Source organism: Aphelocoma coerulescens, chromosome 1, assembly GCF_041296385.1.
Source record: "Aphelocoma coerulescens isolate FSJ_1873_10779 chromosome 1, UR_Acoe_1.0, whole genome shotgun sequence".
NCBI lineage: Eukaryota > Metazoa > Chordata > Aves > Passeriformes > Corvidae > Aphelocoma > Aphelocoma coerulescens.
In genome coordinates, this window is record NC_091013.1 from 108,988,882 (window position 1) to 109,011,402 (window position 22,521).

The following is a 22,521-nucleotide window of genomic DNA, read 5'->3' on the forward strand; positions in this document are numbered from 1 at the left end:
AGACTTCTGCATCTCAAAGTTTTTCTAATACTGTAATATCTTTTCACTTCTGAGTTTTCCATTAATTCTTTGCTTCTTTTGGCAGTTCAGAAGAAAAGTAAGCTAAAAATGTATAGGGTTTAAAACATCTAATCCTTCACATTGGATGAAAGCAAGCAGAACCTCTGCAAATGTACATATTAATGAACATTTAACTGGGAGGCAGGTGAATATAAATAGGAAGCATATGGAATGGGGCAACAGTAAACACAATAAGAGCTCAACACAGATCTGGACACAATGGAATTTAATATTTTTTTATGCTCATAAGATTCCCCACAAAAATGCACTCAAACATTCAAGATTTAATACATACAGCTTATATTTGTTGTCCAAACCATGATCTGAGAATAGTGATAAAGACTATATTCTTTTCATCAAAATGGTGGCACTTATGCACAACTTTTTGGTTATTAAAAATCTGACGTACTAAACAAACTGAATTTGAAAGCAGGATAAGAAGAGACTACTGTTTCATGTGTGAAAGAGTATATTATTTCAGAAAAAACACTGTCTTTAGAAATTCTTCAGTGGATGCTATTAGGACATAAGAGGTAAAAAAGGGTGACTACTTTGTGGATCTGAAATATAAGAGGCCATATTCAAAATTACAAATTAGGGATCTGGGCAGAAAAACAGGATAGGAGCTGAGTCTGTTCCCTTGATAGTCTCTGTCATTTTCAGTTTATATTTCAAAAACAAACTAAAAATAATAAGAATGTAAGTGTTGTTGCTTCTCTGCAAAGGAATTCAGAAAAGTGAAGCAAGACTGCAATGTATATGTAACAAAAATCAAGTATAAATCAGATCTTTGAATTTGAATCGGAAGATGAACAGTGCTGAGTTACTACTCAGCAATAACCACAATAACTATAATTACAGTAGGTGTTTCCTCAAGAGAGAACATTCCTAAAACCCTACCCTGGAAAACAGGTACTTTGTATATTGCAGAAATAAGTGGGTATTTTTTTCCAGAATGAAGTAGAACTCTTTTACAAATATTTTTGCGCTTTATTTCTTTAATATCTTCTTCATCAATATGTTAACTCGGTGCTTTGACCAGGAAGGAAAATACATGCTTCATCTTTATACATCCCAAACAAGCTAGAGTGAGTTGTTTTCTAGTTACTGGCATAAAATGAGAAAAAAAATCACACAACCAACCACAAAAAAAGACTACCCAAGAGTCAAGAAGAGAGGAGAACTTGGTCAGCAAGATGAGAAGCTGGCAAAGTTGAAACAGAACCTTCTTCCTCATCTTATGTGCTAGGTACTGCTAAGATGTGCGTGATGCCATTTACCATGGAAAATGTTTTACCTGGAGTATCACGAGAGATCAAGGCCTCCAAATGGTGAATATGGGATGATAGCTTTATAGTCAGACAAAAGGCATGTACTCAGGCATAGAAGAAGGCAGCTAGTCAGGAAAATAAAGGCAAGGAGGACTCGAGTACTGGTACCCATTTGACAGAGTACTGTAACCATCAACATTGCCTTGCGCAGAGCCAGCTGGGCCTGCAACAACACAGGAGGAGTGTCGCTGTGCAAGGCCATCTGGAAGTGTGCCATTTATGGGGAAGATGAGTTAAAGTTGGGCTGGTGACAGAAAACAGCTATCAGGGGAAGCAGGGGAGTTGTGGGACTCTTCTGGGAGGCCTCTGCAGGAACACAGCCTGCTTAAACCCAACAGAATAAAAGCTGGCAGTACCTGAGAGAGCTTTGTATTCCTACACTGAGGGCAAACACCAGGCAGAGACAGACAAGAACTAAAAAACAACTGGGCTAAACACCCTAAAGATGTCTCAGGTAGAACTCTTTATAAAGCCTAAGTAGCCCAAGGGCCACTGCAATATCTACTAGCAGCACCTCTTTTAAAAATACACTTAAGCAAAATAAGTAAATAAAGCCTGCCATGTACTTCTGATACAGAATTGCTTTTTTTAACAGTTGATTAGTCGAGATAAACCTGAATTTCAAGCACCCAGACATTTTTCATCTCAGAAGAAGTAGTTTAGTCTTAATGGGCTGAACATCCTTGAGTTTAAGGGAAATACTGTTCTTCACCCAATAACTGTATTTAATGCCCAGTAGGGCAATGACCTTCTCTAAGGATTTATGTGAAAATAAGTATGGTTTCATCACTCAGGCAGGCTTCTTAAAAGATAAAAATCACTAGGAGGAAAGAGAGCCCCTTTTTGGTAAGAAAACCTAAGCCCCTAAAATGCAAGGTTGCAATTTACAAACTGTGCTTCCCTATTATGATAAATTATGGAGTAGATAATGTGAGACAGCATTGTTTAATTTCATTTGCTGCCATCTTGGTCCAGAAGTGTTTGATTTCAAAATATCCTTTTTCCAATTCAAAGATGAAACATCTACGTAAACACAAAATAATTCCTAATACAGGAGTGATAAAGCATGATATTTGATTTTATTTTGTCACAATAAAGAGATCAAAAAAGACCAACTGAGCAACCTCGTATGTCTCACTGAACTTTTTGGTTCATTCCCTATAAGCATTCAAAGTGATTTTTCCAGTCTAGCTATTAATGTCACCAGCAATATGAACTTTCACCACATCTCTTGGAAAGTATGTCATAGTCTGATAAAACCTTTAAAGCCAAGATAATTTAGAACAGACATCAGGAAAAACAGACTTCGTTTCATAGTCATCTTATTGCACCTCACCTTCAGCTATTTTTTTTCCTCCATAATGCTTTATACACTCAGAGATGGTGAACATGATTTTGTCCTGTTTAGGTAACCAAGCCATATTTTGGGGCCTGGAATTTTCATGGTTTTTTGTAGATGGCTTCTACCGAAAGTGGAGAAAGCCATTTTGTCTAAGGGGCAGTAAAAACGAGCTGCTCCAGCTCTTTTGGAACACAGATGCTGAACACGACTGCACCTGCAGTGGATGCCCACTGAAGGCTGGATTGCAAGAGCTGATCCCTACACACATCCAGAGAAGAAGAACACACATTTTACAAAAGGGTTTGTGTGTGAAACCTGTAAATTGCTGATGTGCCACTAATCAGTGTGCCAGTGAGTACGTGGAGCCCGAATGCCACAGCCTTGTAACCACAAGGCGGCATTAAATACAACACAGGTAACTTGTGTGTAGTGTGTGCACCAGCACATCTGTAGACCTATTTGAGATCTTAATGCAACATAAACCTGAAAATAGAAACATATACTGCAATGCCAGCCAGCCGTGAACTGTGCAAAACAAATGAAGTGAAGCTGTTCTGCAATATGCAACATCCACAGTGTTAGGTCAGAGCACAAGCACACAAGGCTACACAGACTTTGTGGTTCTGCATTATAGAACCTGCCACAAAATCTACCCCAGTCAGGAAACTGTTTTCCAGAGTCTAGAAGAAGATTTAATTTTTCAAAATACAAATTATGTTCCCTAGCTCTTTCCAGTCATCAAGACAGCTTAGGCAGCTCTTATTCCACTAGCAGCACAGTGCACTGGGTGGATATGTTTATTTGCATGGCCGTGCTGCAAAGCCAATGATGTAAGTAATTGATGCGGCTGAAAAAAAAGCCCCAAACGTATCTTTTCTCCTCTACTCCATAGGGTTACTTTTTCAGCCAGATCTGTTATTTTACTTAAGCCAGGAGACAGTAGCTACAATGAAAAAGCAGAGATGAGTTGCCAAAGCAAAAGCTGCTTAAGTGCTGTTGCTGTGTGTGTGTAGCACAGTCTTAGACAGAAATAGATGTATGCTGATATATATAAATACATCTGTGTAGGTATGTGTGATATGCAAGTATATATGCATATATACAAGTATTATGTACAAATTTACATACAGTATAAAAATTAAAACTATTCTAAACCAATTTCTCAGGCCCCCTAGTCTTAACATTTGCACTGTAACAGACCTTCACCTCAACAGCAGCATTAGTTCAGGCTCATCCCCTTCCTGCTGTTTTTCCTTATTCCCAACTATCACAGTTTCTGAAGAAACTAGAAATGTATGCCATCAAACTTTACAAAGTTGCTGACGAAGTCCAGAGGAAACCGAACTAATTATACAGTGCTTTATCTGCATGTTAAAAAGGTAAAACAAACAAACCCCACCCAAACGTTTTGCCTGTGAGAGTAAGTCTTGGTTGGTTCCTATTCAGGTAAACGCGTTTACAAAATATCTGACAATGTCATCCTGACCTCTACTGGAAACCCTCAGCATTTGCAGGATTAAATTGTGGAACACCAGCAAACTCAGAACTAATAATTTAAAGATGTAAAAAGTACTTCCCAGCATCTTTCCTACTTTAATTACAAGACACTACAGGTAATAGCAGAGAGCTGCAATAGTACCAGCAACTAAAGAGCATGTAAAAAAAAGTACTTTGCAATAAGCTCACCTCTACAGCTGGGTTGTATCTTCCCTGACCACATAGAAGGCTCAGTCACACTCGCTTTTAATCTGATCCTTTATCCGTATTCATTTTTGAATGTCCATAAAGGGAATGAAAAAATAAGTCAAAATAGGTACAAATATGCGCATCCCAGGAGTTCCTAAAGCCCTTAGTGTTTAGAAGATTAATCTGAAGTTCAAAGTGGCATTCAGAAATAGGCAAGAAAATTATCATCTACTAAAATCTCAGGTACTTACAAAAGAGTTATTAACCCTTCTAGGTCCGTACAAGAAATCACAAATGCTGCACAATTTCCTTATGACAAACCCTGGAAAAGGTTAGAAAACTTAATGCCTGGAAACTGCAATTGAAATGTGTAGTTCTGCATTTCAGTGCAACCACATCTTTGCTAAAACATTAGGAGTGCATCAAACCTCCCAGAATGGCTGCATTTAGGCTCACTATTTTCCTCAGTACATAAAAGCATTTTAAGCCTGTGAATGGCTTGTAAAACTTTTCTAGTATTTTGAGCTATTTTGGTGTTTGCTAAAGCAATTGCTATAGGTGAGTCAAATTTGGAATTGTTCTACTCTGCTTGTATCACACACATAGAGAGCCAGAGATCACCGTCCCAGCTGGGACTGCTCTTGCAAAATCAGTACATACCAGGCGAGGTCTCAGCTGGAGCAAACCATGGCAGCTCCAGGGACCCACGAGAAGACAGATACTCAAGGTAGATGTAAGTCCTTTGAGGAGCAGCTGAGGGAGCTGGGATTGTTCAGCCTGGAGAAAAGGAGTCTCAGGGACATCTTATCACTCTCTACAACTACCTGAAAAGCAGGTGTAGAAAAATGGGGGGCAGTCTCTTCTCCCAGGCAACCAGTGACAGGAAAAGAGGACATGGCCTCAAGCTGCACCAGGGAAGGTTGAGGTTGGACACCAGGAGGAATTTCTTCCCACAGAAAGGATTGCTAAACATTGGAATGGGCTGCCCAGGGAGGTGGGGGAGTCATCCTTCAATGGAGATGTTCAAGAAATGACTGCACGTAGCACTTGGTGTCATGGTCTGGTTGACAAGGTGGAGATCAGTCAAAGGTTTAACTTGATGATCCTGGAGATCTTTTCCAGCCTAAGTGATTCTGTGATTCTGTGACTGTGAGAAGCAGAAAAGGGAGGATCCTGTAGTAATGCACACACTGAGCAGCTGAAACCAGTCCCTAACCACACAGGGAAGCATGTACTCTGCATAGTATCAATCAAAGCCACCTGAAGCCATCTGGAACATGCAACAACACAAAGTCTGGACATAGCACAGCACATAGGGCTGTTAGAAAAACGAGGGCTTGGCCTGCTGCAGAAACCAGAGCTTTGGCAGAGAGCAAGAACCTTTCTGACAGGGGCATTTGACAAGAACAGCATTGAAACCAGAATTATTTTAACAGAATGGAATGACTGGATGTACCCTAATATTTAAATGGCACATGCTTGAAAAAGCTCATAATGGTGCATCCCCAAACGCTGCATATTCTCCCACAGACAAATCTGGCACTTTGAAGGCTGAACTGGGAGTGGGGGGATCTCCTTCCTACCCTTATAACTTATGGAGCATCTCACATGCCAGCTTTCTTCTTACATAACATAAGGTGATAAATCTGCTTGTCACAAATAAGTTATGGAAGAACACAAGGTTACTAAATGCATCTTCAAATCAAGGCCAGGATTCTCCTTCAGTGCTAGATCAAAATCTCAAGTTATATTTGAGCTCTAATAAGAAGAAGCCTTATTTATTGGTGGTTGGGGCATAGGGCCAAGAAAACTTCTGTGTTACAAATCTGTAGCATCCCAAAATTCTTTGCAGTTTTGCACAAGTCTGTGTCTCCATTTCTCCATCACATAAATAGGAATTAGTATTTGGTTACCTTGTAATAGCTTCAAAATAATCCTTTTGTTTTGTTTTTAATAAGCTCCTACACTACAGATTTTGCCATTTAAATCTGGAAATTTTCAGATGTCACTGAAAAGAAAGCATGGGAAGAGATGTGAAACAGAAAAATAAAGTGATTCTTACATTAGAATAGCACAACTTCAGGTCTGATGGGTTATACAAAAATATCCATAAGGGAGAGTCAGAGACCCTTGTTTCTCTGGCTTAGCAATAGGGGAAAACCAAAAAATTCCCCAGATGACAGGCAACAAAAAAAGCTATTCAGACTTAATTCTTTCTATATCTGTTAGTTTCATTCACAACAGCTATTTCTTACAGAAAATTAGGCCTTCAGCAACCCACAGAGCCCCATGCCCTGAGAATATGACTTGCTCTGCATACCTTTCCCCCTCATGCTCCAGAGGGAGTGATTCCTGTGGGAACCCACTGGAAAACAACACAAAGCCAAATATTGGCCTTTGAGGGAAGCAGCAGGCACACTGTGGCTCCCCATGGAGCCACACATCACTCCAGAGGGCACCATGGACAGGTATTAGTGCCAAGCGGAGGGAACACGCCTGGGAGCAGCTCCGTGTGCTGCACCAGAGGCTCGAGGGCAGACTCCCGATGTGCACCCATGGCCCCACAGCCGGCATTCCTGCCAAGCCAGGCAAGAAGAGAGGCTTTCCACTTTCCACCCAGTGCTAAATACAAGCAGACTTGGAGCCAAGCATGGCTTTCCCAAAGGACCTGCGTGGTGATGCGCTAAGGGCAGAGGTGGAGATGGGGATCTGCAAGATCTGGGAGGCATGTCCAGTGTGAGCCAGCCACACAAGTTATGCTCAGGCACCAGATTTCCAAAGGAGTACAAGCAGGTGCTAAATCCTTATTTTTTTAATAACAAGCATGTTTGTGGTGGTTCCTTTCACACTTTATTACTCGAAGCCCATCCAAGCACCCCCACGACTGACATTCTGGTATCTCCATAAAGAGAGGGACCAGCTCTCACAGCAGAGTTCATGTTCTTTTTCAGACTTTGCAAGTTGAAGAATCTCAAAAATATACACATGGTAAAATTTTACTGCATTTGGCAAAGAAGAAAGGAAAAAAAACCCTTTCAAGTCTGTCCTGGGTTGCAGTGTATTCTATTACCATTCTCATGAGCTGTTGAAACCAGGAGGGGCAGTGTTTCCTTGCCTCCTTCCCCCAGACTATCTTTCTGTTAATGGCCCATCATTGTCCTGCTGCATGACTCAGAGATAACTCCCTCCAGACTATCTTCTGTTAATGAGCCTAATCAACACTTGGCTTCATGACTCATTACCCCATTGTGAGATGCTCCACCCAGAGGGAGGAACCAAGCATCCCATCGTGGATATAATCTGACTGAAACTGAACACCAGAGACAGTGCTTCTCCACTGGATTTCCAGAGGACAGGAGCTACAGAGCCACCACTGGACCTTCTGAGGAAGAGAAGACTTTTTTTTTTCCTCTACAGGATCACTGCTTCAGAGGACTGCAGCCACCATTCTACCAGACTGCTACCACCACCCTGCCTAACAGGGACTCAGTTTGTATCTTGACTCTGTCAGTTTGAACCAGTGTTTTCTTTTAGTCTTTCTTTTTTTCCCTTTCCTTTAATTTTCCCCATTAAATTGTTATTCTGACTTGGTGCCTCCCACTGGTTTGTTTTCAAACTAGTACAAAGTCTCAGACCAATTTTGCACTATTTCTTGAACTGAAACAGTTTCTCCCCTGAAAATTTACAAATCCAGGGGAAGTGTTTGATAAGTAGTCAGTGATAAGAAGCAAGAGAAGTGATGGCCAAGGCTCGCATTAGTAGACAGAAGCTCAGGAGACTCAGACTGTGCTGCAACAGTCTCTATTTATAAACATGATGCAGCCAACTTGCTGCACAAGGGTATTGTGGAGAAAAGATTCTCACAGTCTGCAGGATAAGAATTCCACAGGAGAAAAGAACATAACAGTGGGCATACAAGGGAAGAGAAGATTATTAGGAAGTAATGCCTTTCTGTGTCTATACAGATCACAATAAATTAATTCCTGCTACTAATTACAATATTGGCATGAAAGTTATTCCCACTATAGTGTCAAAAATGTATATTTAATGGAAAATAGATTAATACAAATACTTTTGAGGCCCAAAAAGCATTTCAAAGTCATGCCTTATTTCTAAGGATGGGTTATTCAAGTGGGTTGTTTCTTTTTTTGACTTGTAACAGTAACATTTGGGCAAGGTACAAATAAAGATTCTAGACCAGAATAGCTTAACGAAATAGTACCATTTATACTTTAAATACACATGATAAGCAACTTTGAAAAAGAACAGTATATTATATTTAAATGTGAAAAGTTTCTTACAAGTTCAAACAATAAGATCCAAAGCTGGAAGCCAAGCCACAATTCCTTATGTACCAGCTGTAAAATAAGATGTGGGTTATGTCTTAGAGTGGCCCTCTACCAGTAGGAGTCCCAAACTGAACAAATATTTTCCAACAATCCAGTGATCATGGCATAGATTTAAACTACATGGAAAACCAAGGGGACACAGAGAAGAGATGCCTTGAACTACACACTGAAAATCAGGTTTTTCCCACCTCTGCCAAAGATTTCTTATGTAACCTTTATTAAATCAACTACAAGCATATATCCCAATACCCAAAACTTAAAATCCTCAGCTGGCATCATCAAATTTGTTCATCAATTATTAGATGATTGAAATACAGAGAAGATATACATAGGTAGCCCACTGACATGGGGACACTTAAGTATGACTGTTGAGAACCTGAAATTGTAAAATTTTAAACATCTAAACTCTTTGTGTTGAGGCAATGAAAATTTCCTCTCTGTGCATTTGGGGTTTTTTTCTGAGTTTCATTCTACTCTCTCTACAAAACAAGCAATACTATTTTTTTTTAATCTCTGAGTCTTGTGTAATGAGACTTTAAGAAGATCAAGTTTTGCCTCTTACCACACACATAAAGTGAGAGAGCAGAACCATAATTGTGAGTGGAGTTTTCAAGCACAACTACAATAAAAATACCACTCTAGTCCTTTCTGTTCATTACTTTTTCTTAAGAGTCACTAGGCTTGAAGGAAATCATATAAGGCATGTAGTAAAACAGAATGTTTTGACAATGGACATTGACAAATTGTTTCAGTCTCAGCACAAAAGATGAATAATTTGTAACTGGTTACAGAATATATGCTTTAGACAACATGCTGTCTGTACATTGAACTGCCTTGCAGAGGGGAACAAAAGGCTTTCTAAATACAGCTGAACTTGGGTGTAGGTTACAGGACAGAGCCTGTGATAAGCTATAAGAACATTCAAGGCAAGCACAAAGTGGTCCTGAGAGCAAATCTGTGGGCAACACAACACTGACAGTGCTCAAATTGTTTCAAGTGAACAGTCTTGCCGATTATTTCTACGTAATGCTATTACACATAAAATAGTCATCCTTCCCTGATGTATTGTACTTAAACATGTGCTACTGTATTTACAGCATCTGTTCCCTTCTCGGGAGGAATTAGCATAGGCTGCTTCTCATGAAATTGACTAAAGGAAAATTATCCAAATGTTCTAATTTTTCCATAAAAATTTAAAAAAGAGAAGAAAATCATATGCAAAATCATAGTCATACCTTACACCAAGTTATGCAACTATAGGAAAATGAAACAAACAAAAAACCCCAACAAAAAGACCCAAAATCAGGTGCACCATTACTAGATTTTTTTTCCTTTTTTTCCCCTTAAGTCAGCATCTCCTCCTCACAACTTCCTACATAAAACTGTAGGATCATTTTTGCTTCATCATTATTCTTCTTCCTTTTGCTCTCCTACAATAGCTTAACTCAAGGAAATATCAATCAAAATACCACCTTTCAAAATATATTTTCATGTCTGAATTTGCATGTTCTGTAATATTCAGAAGTAGAGACCTGCCAAAAATGAATCCTCAATATGTACATATAAACCCAAGCAGGGAAACCATAATCAAATCTGAAATTGCAAGCCAGCTCTGGAAAAAAGCAATCTCTCCCAAGCCTTTCTGAACGCTCAGGTGCATGATTTTTTTGCAGACCATTCTGATCATCTTCCAGAAGTTCAGCACACTTTGGCTCACAAGTGTTACCAAGTGGGACCTAAAGGCATTTTCAAGGGGGTTCAAAGTACATGGGAAGCAAACAGATCAGAGAGCACTGTACAGAGAATATTAAGGGTAAATTGCATTCATGTCACAAAGCATTTTCACTTTTTCAAGGAATCCAGGCTTCAGGCATTTTGCTGCCACTAAAATAAAAGATTTTTTCCTGAGCTTCACATTTGAAGAACAGGATGTTAAAAAAGCACATTGCAAAACAGCATCAGCAGCCACTACAATTTTTTTTCAAACATGAGAGGAAGGGGTAAGGCTACCTATTACAGATCACATAAACCATATGAAAAAAACCCCACATCACCAGATATGGAGTTTATTCAATAGAATCCATATGTACATGCTACAATATGTCTTTAAATTGTGTGGAGCTGCAGAAACAAGGGTAGGTTTGCTGAATAAAAATTGGGTCTGTGCAGGTTGTGCTGGTCCCTCCTTTCCCACTTGTCCTTTCAGTCCCTGGACAAGTCAGCGACCTCATTTTATTTACAGCCTAAATTGTCCTCCTCCTGAGAAGGACAACATTGCACCCGTCAGCAGAGAAAGCTCAGTATATTATATACAGTCCAATTTTAATTATTTAATTTTTCATAACTCACTAAGAAAAAAGCTAACCAAAAATAAAAGCAACTTAATTGTCCTGATTTTTCCTTCTGTACACTTGGGAGGGAAATTCCCTGGGGTTAACTGTCTCAGGTATAAAAAAGTTAATGTTACCCCCAAACAGAAGAGGCTATCTGAAGAGTACGAAGTTATATCACTGAGATACACAGACCGCGACTCAGTGGTCTCTGAATTGTTTAGGAAAAACTAAAACTCACTTCACCCAGCTCTAAAACACATGCACCTACTTCTTAGACAGACAGTATTTTTTTTTACAGAGGCAGACTTATGCAATCAGCTCTCTTGTGGAGAGACACCTCTTATGTAACTAAATCGAATCCTCAATCAATCGTCCACAAAAATAAATTAAGATCCCTTTTCCAAACTCTAGAAGAATATTCATTTTCTTTGGTTTTGTTTTTATGAGAGGACACGGTGTCTTATTGTTTAGAGAAGAGGAGTAACATTAACTGTTTTACACGTAATACATAAGCTCCAAAAAAATCTATTGAAGCTTCCACCAAAATGTTTGTCTCAATCTTTGTGAAACAGAAATTTAAAAAAATATGAACAAAATACTGCTGAACAATACTTAAGAGAACAAGGAAGTGCTAGAGAAGCTTCCAGTAAATAATGGAAGAATCAAACAACTGACCAGTTTTTTACATTTAAACCAGAATAACCTTCCCTTTCTTCTATGTCTCTGCTTCAGTTTAGTTTTAAAACTAAATGGAGTATTTTAAAATGACACTAAAACCCAACTGATTTATGAAACACTTTATAAACGACATCATCTTGAACAGGCCAGCACTAAAACATTTCATGGTGACTGGTTCGTGTCATTTACATTTTCCCCTCTGAGGGGAACAAAGATTTACAGGGCTTCATTTGAGTACTAACTTTGAATACAGAGACAAAATGGCTTAAGTACCTTATCCTGAATGGATGAAAATTGAAACCCTTTCAACACAGCAAAGGCTTGCAGTACATACAACATTTACAATTACTAATGACCAATTATCTGCTAATTAAACACAAGTGGCATTGCACCCTAACCAATGGCTGCATTGGGATACCACAACATTTGTTTTTTCTAAATGGTAATTACTACAAAGCTTAATGTAAGGCTGAGGAGGCAAAGTTTGAATATTGGCATGTAACTACTTACAGCTGAGTAACAGGAAGTGCTGAGACTGAAGAAAAAAACCCATCTCTCCAGTCTTACATCTCACCTGGACATTAGATATTTTAATCAGAATTTCAAGAAAGTATCTATATGCACTGGGGATCCAAAGCTGAAAAAGAAAAATTACGTCCCTAATTTTTTCTTGTGGCTTGAGAATTTCTGTCTGATTGGTCCTTTTAATAGCTCATCTCTTATCACTTGCTTTTTTCCTTCTAAGAAACTTGGAAATTTCCATAAAATTCACACTAAAACCAAGTTGCACCAGAGAGGAAGTCATGTTCTATAGTAAGGAGAGAGGTGGATTTGAAAATACAAGGAAAGTTGTCAGATGCCTTGGCACAGTTTTACTGTCAAATTTGACATATATCGCAAAATATTTTGTTTTATTACTTTTTGGGCATAAATTGAAATCTTTGTAAGAACTTAATATTTCTCTGTCCTAAAGAGGTACACTGATAGCAGGCACTAGGAAAAGGGTTCAGGCACCTGTGCAGCCTTCGTTCCATCCTGCATTGTAACACGGCACAGGAATGTTGTCTTCATGAAGGGAAGGAATGGCACGAGGCACCACCCAAGCAGGAATTCTGGACACGGGAGGCAAAAAAAAAGCATAAGGAAGAACAGCGAATAAACTTGTTAAACTCTTGCATAAAAATGGGAGTCTTTGATTAGAGAATACCGAGGGAGATAATTATTCTAATAATTCTCTTTCCGAGGGGTTCACATTGTAGTGAAGAAATAAACATTCTCTCATTTCAAAGAAAACATTTTGGTTTTTTCCCATGGCATGAAATTCCAAACCTTGATATAATATCCTGATCTTTTTCTCATAACAGGGAAGTTATTCTCAGAAGAAGAAAGTTCTTCCCAAAGTCTTGGAGCTATTCTGACTGAACTCCTCCTTTATCTGGTTTCCCTCATATGAATTGTGAAAAGATCTCTCACCCATATGCACAACTTCATACCTTGATGGAGTTTTAAAGTAATTCCTAATTTTTTCTACACAAGAACAAATCACTTTAAAAATAATCATTCTTTGGCCAAAATCACATTAAAGCACAACATACTCAACTGTTTCTCTCTCATAAGTGATGGAAAAATTTACAAGAAAAGGCAGAGGGATAGAGAAATGAAATAAAATGAGATAAAAGAAAGATGTAAAGAAAAGTTTAAAGAAGGGGAAACCACAGTTTCCAAGGGGCACAGGAACAGTAAATGTGTATGTGTGTGTGTGTAAGTAGCAGCAGCTATACAGGGAAAGAGTAATGTAAAAGAATAAAAATGAGTCAGTTTGCTTTGCTTATAAAATATACACTGATTTCTTTCCAGAAATGATACTTCAAGCTCACCAGTAACTCTTTCTGAGTTTTATATGTTGCTTGCTTTTTTTTTTAAGAAGACAAAACAGTTAAAATCCCAAAGAAGTTCTGATTCAAACTGATATCCCAAGACCTTGTTAGCAGTCAGTACAGAGAATTCCTCTGTAACATGGAAAAATAAATATTTCTGTCCTTTTGTACCAAATCTGTTTTATGTTATGCTATAGTTTAACTATTAACAGGACTCTGAGACGATTAATGTAACAGCAAGTCTCCTAACTCAGAAAATGTCCTATATTTTACACTGGGGTTGCACAAAAACCCTCTTCTAAAACAGACACTGACAGAGATTAATAGTAGATGCTGTAACTTAATCTCAGAACCCCAATGATGTCAAACCTCTTGAGCATCATATACAGTTTATGGTAGGGTATTATCACAATCCTTCAATGGAATTACAGTTTTGTAACTAATCTCTCCCTATCAGTTACACTACACAGAAACTGTGAAGTCCAAATACAAAGAGACCATAGGTGTGAATGATTGCACTTGAGTCTTTTCCCCCAACCATATTTCTAAGCCCTAGAGTGATAAATGGCACAGCAGTTATAAATGGGCCATAGGGTCGGTGGAACTAAAAGCTGAGAGTTCAAAGAAAAGTCACAATTCTTCAGAGTTCAGCAAAAGGCCAGAGACTGATGTCACAATGCTTAATGATAAATGGCCAGGGTTGTTATGCTCCAATTAGAGAAGATAGGAGATTGGCAAACCGTGGCAATGGGAACACTACAGCCTCAGACCATTCACATCACCTTGCAGGTCCCTTAAGTGTTATGGTTTTCCTGTATTAGTCTAAAATTCTTCATTGACAGAAGCTTAATAGTCACAAATAAACCAGCCACAAGAGGTTGTGGTAATACAGAAATTAATCACACAAATTTAACATAAATCAGTCACATCTACAAGCGTTCACAGAACAACTCTGAAGTGTGAGGAGAGGGACTTTGTCATGAACAAGAGTTATCACAGCAGACTGAAGGCCAAATCTGACAATTTAGCTACCCAAAGGGAAAAAAAAAATCGGGAACTATAATTTAGGCACACACAAGTTCAAAAGGATGGTTCAGGAATAATCCTGTACCAACACCTGAATCTCTATCTGTGCCACTCAGAGAAGTGGAAGCCAACAGCATCTCTCTTTTGTGGAAAGGGAATCATGTTTAGACCACTTTTTAGGCATTGAAACAATTGGATTCCAGACAATAAACTCTTACAATCCAAGTGAACACCCTTCCCACCAGGAGTGTTTTCCATCCCGCACTAGTGTGCAGTCAGGAGATGAAAACTGGTCGATCTGTAAGGTTTGCTGGCAGGAGGACCTGGCCTTTTGCCATTCCTGTGCAGGAAGGAAAGATAATTTAAACTCATTTAAACTCCAGTATTACTTCTAATTTTTAGACACCAGACTAATGTATAAATAGTCACCATTGAAGTGAGGCCTGGAACAAATCTTCCTGCTATATAAGATCCAGATTCCAGATAGGCTAAGTTGGAAAGATCACCAGGCATCTCTAAAAAAGATTTCCTGAACTGACTTTCCAAGTGTTTGTTCGAGCTGAAAGCACCAGATTCCCAGAATATTCTTACTATGATCTTTTATGGTTGAATTTTAAGGAGCATGGTCTAAAACTGGATCACAAAAGTGATCACTCACTGCAATATACAGAGAGACTTGCATTAGAAATTAAATTCCATGCATTTTCTACATCCTGCTCTCAAAAAAACCCCAAACTTAATCTTATTATTTTTTATTACAACTCTGCAATAGCAGTAATAACAACAAAGAAATAGTTCTGTGTTGAATATTTTTTACATAAAAGCTTGAACAGTAATGAACTAAAAATAGATATCTATTTGGCAGAAGATTCTCAGAGACAGCATGCAGGGAAATTTTGCATGAAACAGCTATTCAGGCTGCCTGAAAATATTCTCCAGAGATGTGTATCAGTGCCTACAATGAAACTGCATAAATGAAATAATTAGTCATCCTCACTTCTGTATTATTGGCTTACATGATGGATTAAATGTCCTAGTAATGTTAACCCAATTCATCTGTGAATGAATGACCAGGCCCCAAGATTTAAAAGAATTTGCTCACCTTTAAACACTAGAGTTGCAACGGGAATAGGAAACACTGTTCACAATATCCAGAACATTTCTTAAGTTTTTTTAAAATATCACTCTGATTTTCCCTATCAAATCGCTCGTTACCATGGGACTTCACCCTTGTTTTCAGAACTTCACTAAAAATAGTATAAATGTTCTTAAATAAAACTTTCATAAAGCAGGAAATGGGGAAATTATTTCCCCATCTCATTCGTATATACAGACTGAACAGGGTTTCTTTATGTGCATATATAACATTTGCTAAATGAGTGTTCACTCCCTCATTACAAATACTCAATGTGTAGCTATTCCATTTTTCACTGCAGAGTCACTACCCTTGATTCAAAGTTCCTGAACTACAAATTGTTGAAGTCTAGGAAAATTATCCTGGGATAACTCCTGGGAAGTTTTACTGTTTGCTGATATGTTACACTTTCTTCCTTCAGCAGCCAGTACTGGCAACTGCCAGGGATGGAACGCTGGGCTCTGTGGTTCCAGTAACCTTGAACTGGTTACAGTCCTGCAATCACACACACACTGCACATGCAGCTAACACTGCTGCTTTTATTCTCATTTGTCAGAGAACTGCATTTACTGCACCGAGGATTTTTCCATATGTTCTGGAATACATGCTCATCTGAGAGCAAGATATATGTTTTCATCATTCATACTTTCACATTTAAAAATATTTAGAGGTAATTTTCCAAATAGGCCTGCCTTAGCAAGACTGCAAGCCTGACTGATCTACAAATTCTCTGCAACTTAAAATGAAACAATTTCATTTAATTTCGTTGCTATCACTGGCTCCCCTTCTGAAGCATACCTGAACACACACCTGGGCACAGCATGGGCAAATCATGTTTAGTCTGATCTCATAGTTTGGGTTGGAAAGGACCTTAAAACTCATCTTGCTTCAAGCCCCTGGCCAGGGACAGGGACACCTTTCACTAAATCAGAACCCCAACCTCAGAGTCCCATCCAACCTGGCCTTGAACACTTCCAGGGATGGGGCATCCACAAAGTCCCCTGGACAACCTGTTCCAGTGCCTCACCACTTACACAGCAAATAATTATTTCCTACTATCTGATCTAAACCTTCTCTCAGTCAGTTTGAAGCCATTCCCCCTTGTGCTGTCACTACATACTCTTGTAAATAGTCCCCCATCCTTTCTGTAGGCTCCCTTCAGGTACCAGAAGGCTGAATTAGATCACCTCAGAGCCTTCCCAGACTGAACAATCCCAATTCACTCAGCATTTCTTCATAAGAGAGGTGCTGCATCCCCTTGATCAGCTTGGTGGCCCTTGACAGCAGTAGCACAGGCAGGGCAGACAAGGAGGCAAGGAGCAGGTGGCAGCAGTTTGATAGGAGGGCTGGAGTGGGCAGTGAGGGAATAAAGCAAGGAGGAGGCAATGAAGAAGACAAGATAACAAGGCTAAAGTCACGTGGATGTCTCGCAACAGACTGATCTATGGGACAGTGGGTCCCTGTCACTGAAATAACAATCAGCTCACAAAAGCTCACTGTCATGCAGTCATCCTCTATTTAGCCAGCCAATCTGTAGCTCACTTAGTGGGGACCACACTCATTTTAGAGAGGAATTTTTAATTCACTGTTATGTGGGATAATATTTAAATTATCTGTACTTCTTTGCTTTCTTTTGCACTTCCCCCCTTTTGCAGTTCCCTCATTACCTCCACACCTTTCAGGCCAAAGCTGAGATCTCACAGACAGTCTAACTTGCTCCACAGCCCTGATTCACTCCTTGCAGGTGAAGGCAGCAATGCCTGGCATTTAGCAAGCATTCTGCAAGAGCTAGCAGGGAGGTAAGAGAGGGTCATATGGTCACACACCCATTTCACCCGGCCAGCAATACCCATGTGGTGTTATTACAGACTGCCCTACAAACTAACAGAGAAATCCTGTGGAAAGTCAACACTTAAACAACAAGAGTCTCATCAGGAGAGAAACCAAGGAGTTTCAAATTTTATTCACAATTATGGGCCCAGATTCAGAGCATCCTGGTTCTCGGGGCTCATCTGGCCTTCTGCGACAGAGACACACATCTGATTTGCTCAGAGTGGGTATTTGACATGAGAGAGAAGCACTGTGTTCGAGCTGTTCCAGAAGTTAATTCGTCTCAGTGATTCAGAAAGGGGTTTTGAACTCTGATCTCCAAGATCCCAAAGCTGTAACCTGATCACCAGTTATTTTGGAGAAAGTTCCTCTGGCTCTGCTGGAGCCATGCCCCTTTGTATAAACAGCACAAGGAGACACTGCCTGGACAGCTGGTGGCTGGGGAGCCCCTCCACTCATGCAGGCAAGACAGAAACCTCAACGTGAACCTCAGCTTCCTGGCAGGAGTTTTCACAGTGGTGTTACTTGCTACATGGCTGCCCAACCTTTCTCTCTTCTCCTCTTCCACTCACCCACAGGGTGGTCAGGAAGATTTCTTATGAATCAGATCAGGTTTCTTTAACTAGAAAATTTCCCATCAGCTCCACTCGTACAAGGCAGAGCTGTGCAGGCATCCTGACAATTCCTACCTGGAAGCAGTCTGCTGAAATGAAAGCTAGAATTCAGCTTTAAAGGGGTCTGGCTTCTCCCTGACAATTTCAACCTCTGAGACAAAATGAGTAATTTTGAGAGCAAAGATCAACCTCACTTGAGAGTCTAGACATCAGAAACTGGCAATTGTTGCAAAGCAAACACTGAACTTTGAAGTCCTGCTCTTTCATTTCATACAGCGAAAGTCCTTATCACTCAAACTTAAACCACAGTGACTTTCCTCCAAAGTGCACATTGCACTGAAGCTCTCTTGCGAAAGACTCTGAACTTTTATCTTCCATTTTGAGAATACTGCTTGAAAAAATACAATTTGGCACTTCAAAAGAGACATTTGACTTGTCCTTGTCTCAAATGATTGCCCCTTATAGCCGTTGAGCAACTGCAGCTTTGGGAGCATTTCAAAGAGAAATGCTCTAGCATTTGGTATCAGAGAAAGTAGTTTGAGCTACTGTAATTCCCCATTATCATCTTCTTTGAAAATGTACTATTCCTTAGCGAGACACACAGCTTAATTTTCTCAGTCCTATTTTTAAGCTGTGGTACCTAACAGGGCTGATACTGCAGATGAAGAAAAGGTGGTTTAATGTATTTCTTTTCATTAAATCTGAAGAAAATAATAGCTGCATCCATTTGGGGTAGGAATAGATAAAAAACATCATTAAGTTCTTAAAGCTTGTGTTAAAATGCAATCTGTTATCCTTAAGAAAACAATCATTATCTTCCATGTCAATGAAATATAATGTGTGTGTACACTCATACATATGTATGCCAATGCACAAAACCACAGGTTTTTCTTTTTTAAATTTAAGTGACAGCATATGTAAACAAACACACTTTGATGTACATACTTATGCTCTAAAATCATTTACCATACTTGAAAGGCCAAAAATCCCAACAACAAAAATAAAATCCAAACCCCAAACTGAGAGTTACCAATAGTTCTCTGCATTTCATTTAAAACACTTCATTATCCGTCCTGCTTTCTATCAGATTCTCAGATATGCTCCATCTGACTTAAAACCTTATAGCAAGGTTACCAAGAGGAACAGAATCAGGTCAGCACATTAAACTAGATTTTTCTTTTACAACAGCTTCCAGGCAAATCTTCAGATTTTCCATGTTATTTACAAGGACATTAAGAAGGTCTTGTGCTTTCTACCTCAGTGATTTATTCTTCCCATATGCAGATGTGGTAATTCTTTAGAAGCTGGTTAATTAAATGTTCTAGCAATAACAGTAGGATCTTGACAGACTAACTTTGATTTACCAACCTTATAAAAAGCCTGTCCTTACCTTTCAGAACCTGACTTTATTGTGGGATGTGCTAAATGAGAATAATAATTCTTAAAATAAATTAGCTAAAAAAGTTAGTGTCTTACACCCCAAGATATGGCTGCAAACACAGTAAATGCTTTTACATAAGGATTTGACAATTTGTTATAAAGTATTTATGAAAAGTATTTGTAATATCAGGAGTATCAAAAGTTAAGCTATTATTAGAAATGACTTGGTGATAAGAGATGCTGTTAAACAGACACCTACTGCTTTTGTCAAATACAATTTGCATAGCAGCAGTACATTCCTACACAGTTTTGTTAGGAGATAAGGGAAAAAAATATCTTCATTCAGATAGATTTCTTCCTTTTTTTTAAACTAGCATCTACTTTGCATTCAAATAGGTCTAGGTGGTTTTCTAGACACCACTATACTTAACCCCAACTATGAGGAATCAGTATTAAGGTCCAAATGTCAAATTTTCTTCTATTCTATTTTCACTGTGTGGGCTGTCTTAATAACTTTGATTTGATACAAACCACAGAACGTCTGGAACCACACGTGTTTTCCTGACTTTCTTCATGCTGGATTTAAATATTCTTATTTTAATTGGTACACAGTACATAATGTAATACATTATTACCACTAGAAAAATTGTCAGAAACCATCTCCTGTGTATCCTGCCTGCCTTTTCCAATCTTCTTCCCCCATCCCCTCTGCTGCAAAAGACTGATTCACCAGGACTATTAAATGATGTAGTGCTGTATGGTGTGAACCATATGATGCCCCTCTTGCAGAGAGTTGTACATTGGTTGTAAGAAAGTTTTCAATAACTACTGGGAAGTTTGTATCATCAGTAACTGATAAATCTGGAATTACCCATTCTCACTCAGTTTATTGATGGAGGCAATAGTGTTATGGCTTTAGATAGTGAATTCACACGAGAATTAATTGCTTGCAAAAGCTTTTAGACAAGAAGAATCCCTGTAGAAAAATACATCTGGGTAACATCAGATGTACATGAGATAAAGAGCAAGTGGCAAATACACCAATGTTTTCTGAAAGATATTTAGGTAAAACTAGAGGCATCTTCTTCAAGAGACTATTTCCTAGGAGTGTGATATTTCTGTATTTACATATTCCATCAGGCCCAGCAAAAAATTCAAACCTTATCTACACCATAACAGCATATACAATCAAGGAAAATGTTCTATAGCAAAGATGCTAATATTTGTGTCCTTAATGCAAATTGGAAAGCTGCAATTTTTCTCAGAAGATAACGTCACACCATCAGTCAGTCATACATACAATCAGATTTTATCTATCAGCTTTATCACCAGACTGGCAGTAACCAGAATACAAGTACTGGAGTCCTGCAAATAATAATGACAAATAAATCCCACCACTCCTGCTGCTACCTAAACATGCTCAGCAGCTTCCACAACTGGACACTAACCACAAAACCAAACTGGGACAAAGTCTTCCCTAGGCTGCTTTTGTTTACTTTTAGGAAAAATACTGTTCTTCAGTTACTTTAAGTTATACAGCTCAACAAAAAAACTTATAATTATTCTTCCTACAAAACTTAATATTATATGTATATCAAAGTCACCACTAGCTTGCCTGGAAAAATCCCTTAGGAAAAGTCTTACCTTATGTGGAGGAGACAAATTAAACCCAAGTTTGCAGTTTGAGACTTTCTTTTTTCTTCTAAGATGAATTTATCTCTTTTCAGTTCAGTACCTCTGTGCTCTCTTCTGACCTAATTTTGTCTGTGATAAATGCCAGAGTTGCAGTGGAGTCACTTGAGCTCCTGTAAGAAAAGAACTGAAGTAAAAAATGAATGCACTCAACATTCCTGCTCTGACAGATTGCTTGACAGGACACTAAAAGCCTTGCAAGGCTATAGGTGAGGTAAAGCCCCAGAACCACCATTCTTTTAGACAAAATTGCATTTTGGTTGTCTGCTAATTATTCTGTACTAACATAACGAAGTTAAAGCTCATTCAGACTAAGCAGGTCTACATTTTGTTTTATGAGATTAATTCCCACAGTACTGCACGACCAGAAGACATTCAAATTAAATTTCAGCTTAGTTTAGACAGGAGAAAGACAAAAAAATGCTTTCTACTGAGAGGCACTGCAAAACACAGCTGGCACAGAAGTTTCTCAATTTAACTGTTTTCTGTTCCTCCCCTACCCAAGCTCCTTGCAGGGAATGGTTTTCACTTGCTGATGGAGGGTCAGCAAATTGGACAGAAGAGTGAGCACAGGTGCACCTGCTCTTGCAGAAGTGGGCAGAGAACAGCCACAGAAGGTGTGGGGAGGCTTCTCATCCCAGCCCTTCTGGGGGGATCCCAAGGTGTGTCAGAGGCCCTGCCACAAAAGCCCACACTGCAGGGTAAGGCAGGCAGGACAGCTCAGACCCCTCAGGTAACAACATTAAAAGGGCTCTACTGGCCAGGGTCAAAAGCTCTTCCAGCCCCATATCCTGTCCCAAATGCTGTCCTAGGGGTAACATAGGCAAGCACACCATGATTTTTGCTCTACTGTTTGCTCCCAGCTTCCAACCTGCAGCCTTATAGAGCCAGCAGGCATTTCTTTACAGGCCCATAGCAGGGCTGAAGCCCTCCTGGACTTACAGGATTCACTTCTCTCCACCTCAATAAGAGAAAAGTCCCTCACAGAGCAAAGACTTCAGCTGGAGGGGAAAACTGAAGAAGTTAGATCAGATAATCTCATCACCACTCAACACATTTAGGAAGAGGAGTCTTTCTCTGGAAACTGAAGCAAAGCATGTGACACCTTATGAAGCAGTTGGTGGGAGGCCAACAATTAAACAATTGTGGCTATATGTTATACAGTATTAAGCCTTAAGATGATGCAAT

The 22,521-nt window shown here is 39.2% G+C and overlaps 1 long non-coding RNA gene across 2 annotated transcripts; it reads right to left on the minus strand.

The window, feature by feature from the left end:
- Nucleotides 1-12,366: 12,366 nt before the first annotated feature.
- Nucleotides 12,367-21,719, minus strand: LOC138119874 (uncharacterized). 2 transcript variants are annotated; one of them, XR_011155647.1, is made up of 4 exons: nt 21,620-21,719; nt 21,286-21,446; nt 12,794-12,891; nt 12,367-12,416 (listed from the first exon to the last, which is right to left on the minus strand). It is a non-coding gene; the product is annotated as an uncharacterized lncRNA (long non-coding RNA). The 2 variants fall into 2 exon arrangements; XR_011155646.1 differs by lacking the exon at nt 12,367-12,416 and having other exon boundaries at nt 12,447-12,891.
- Nucleotides 21,720-22,521: the final 802 nt, after the last annotated feature.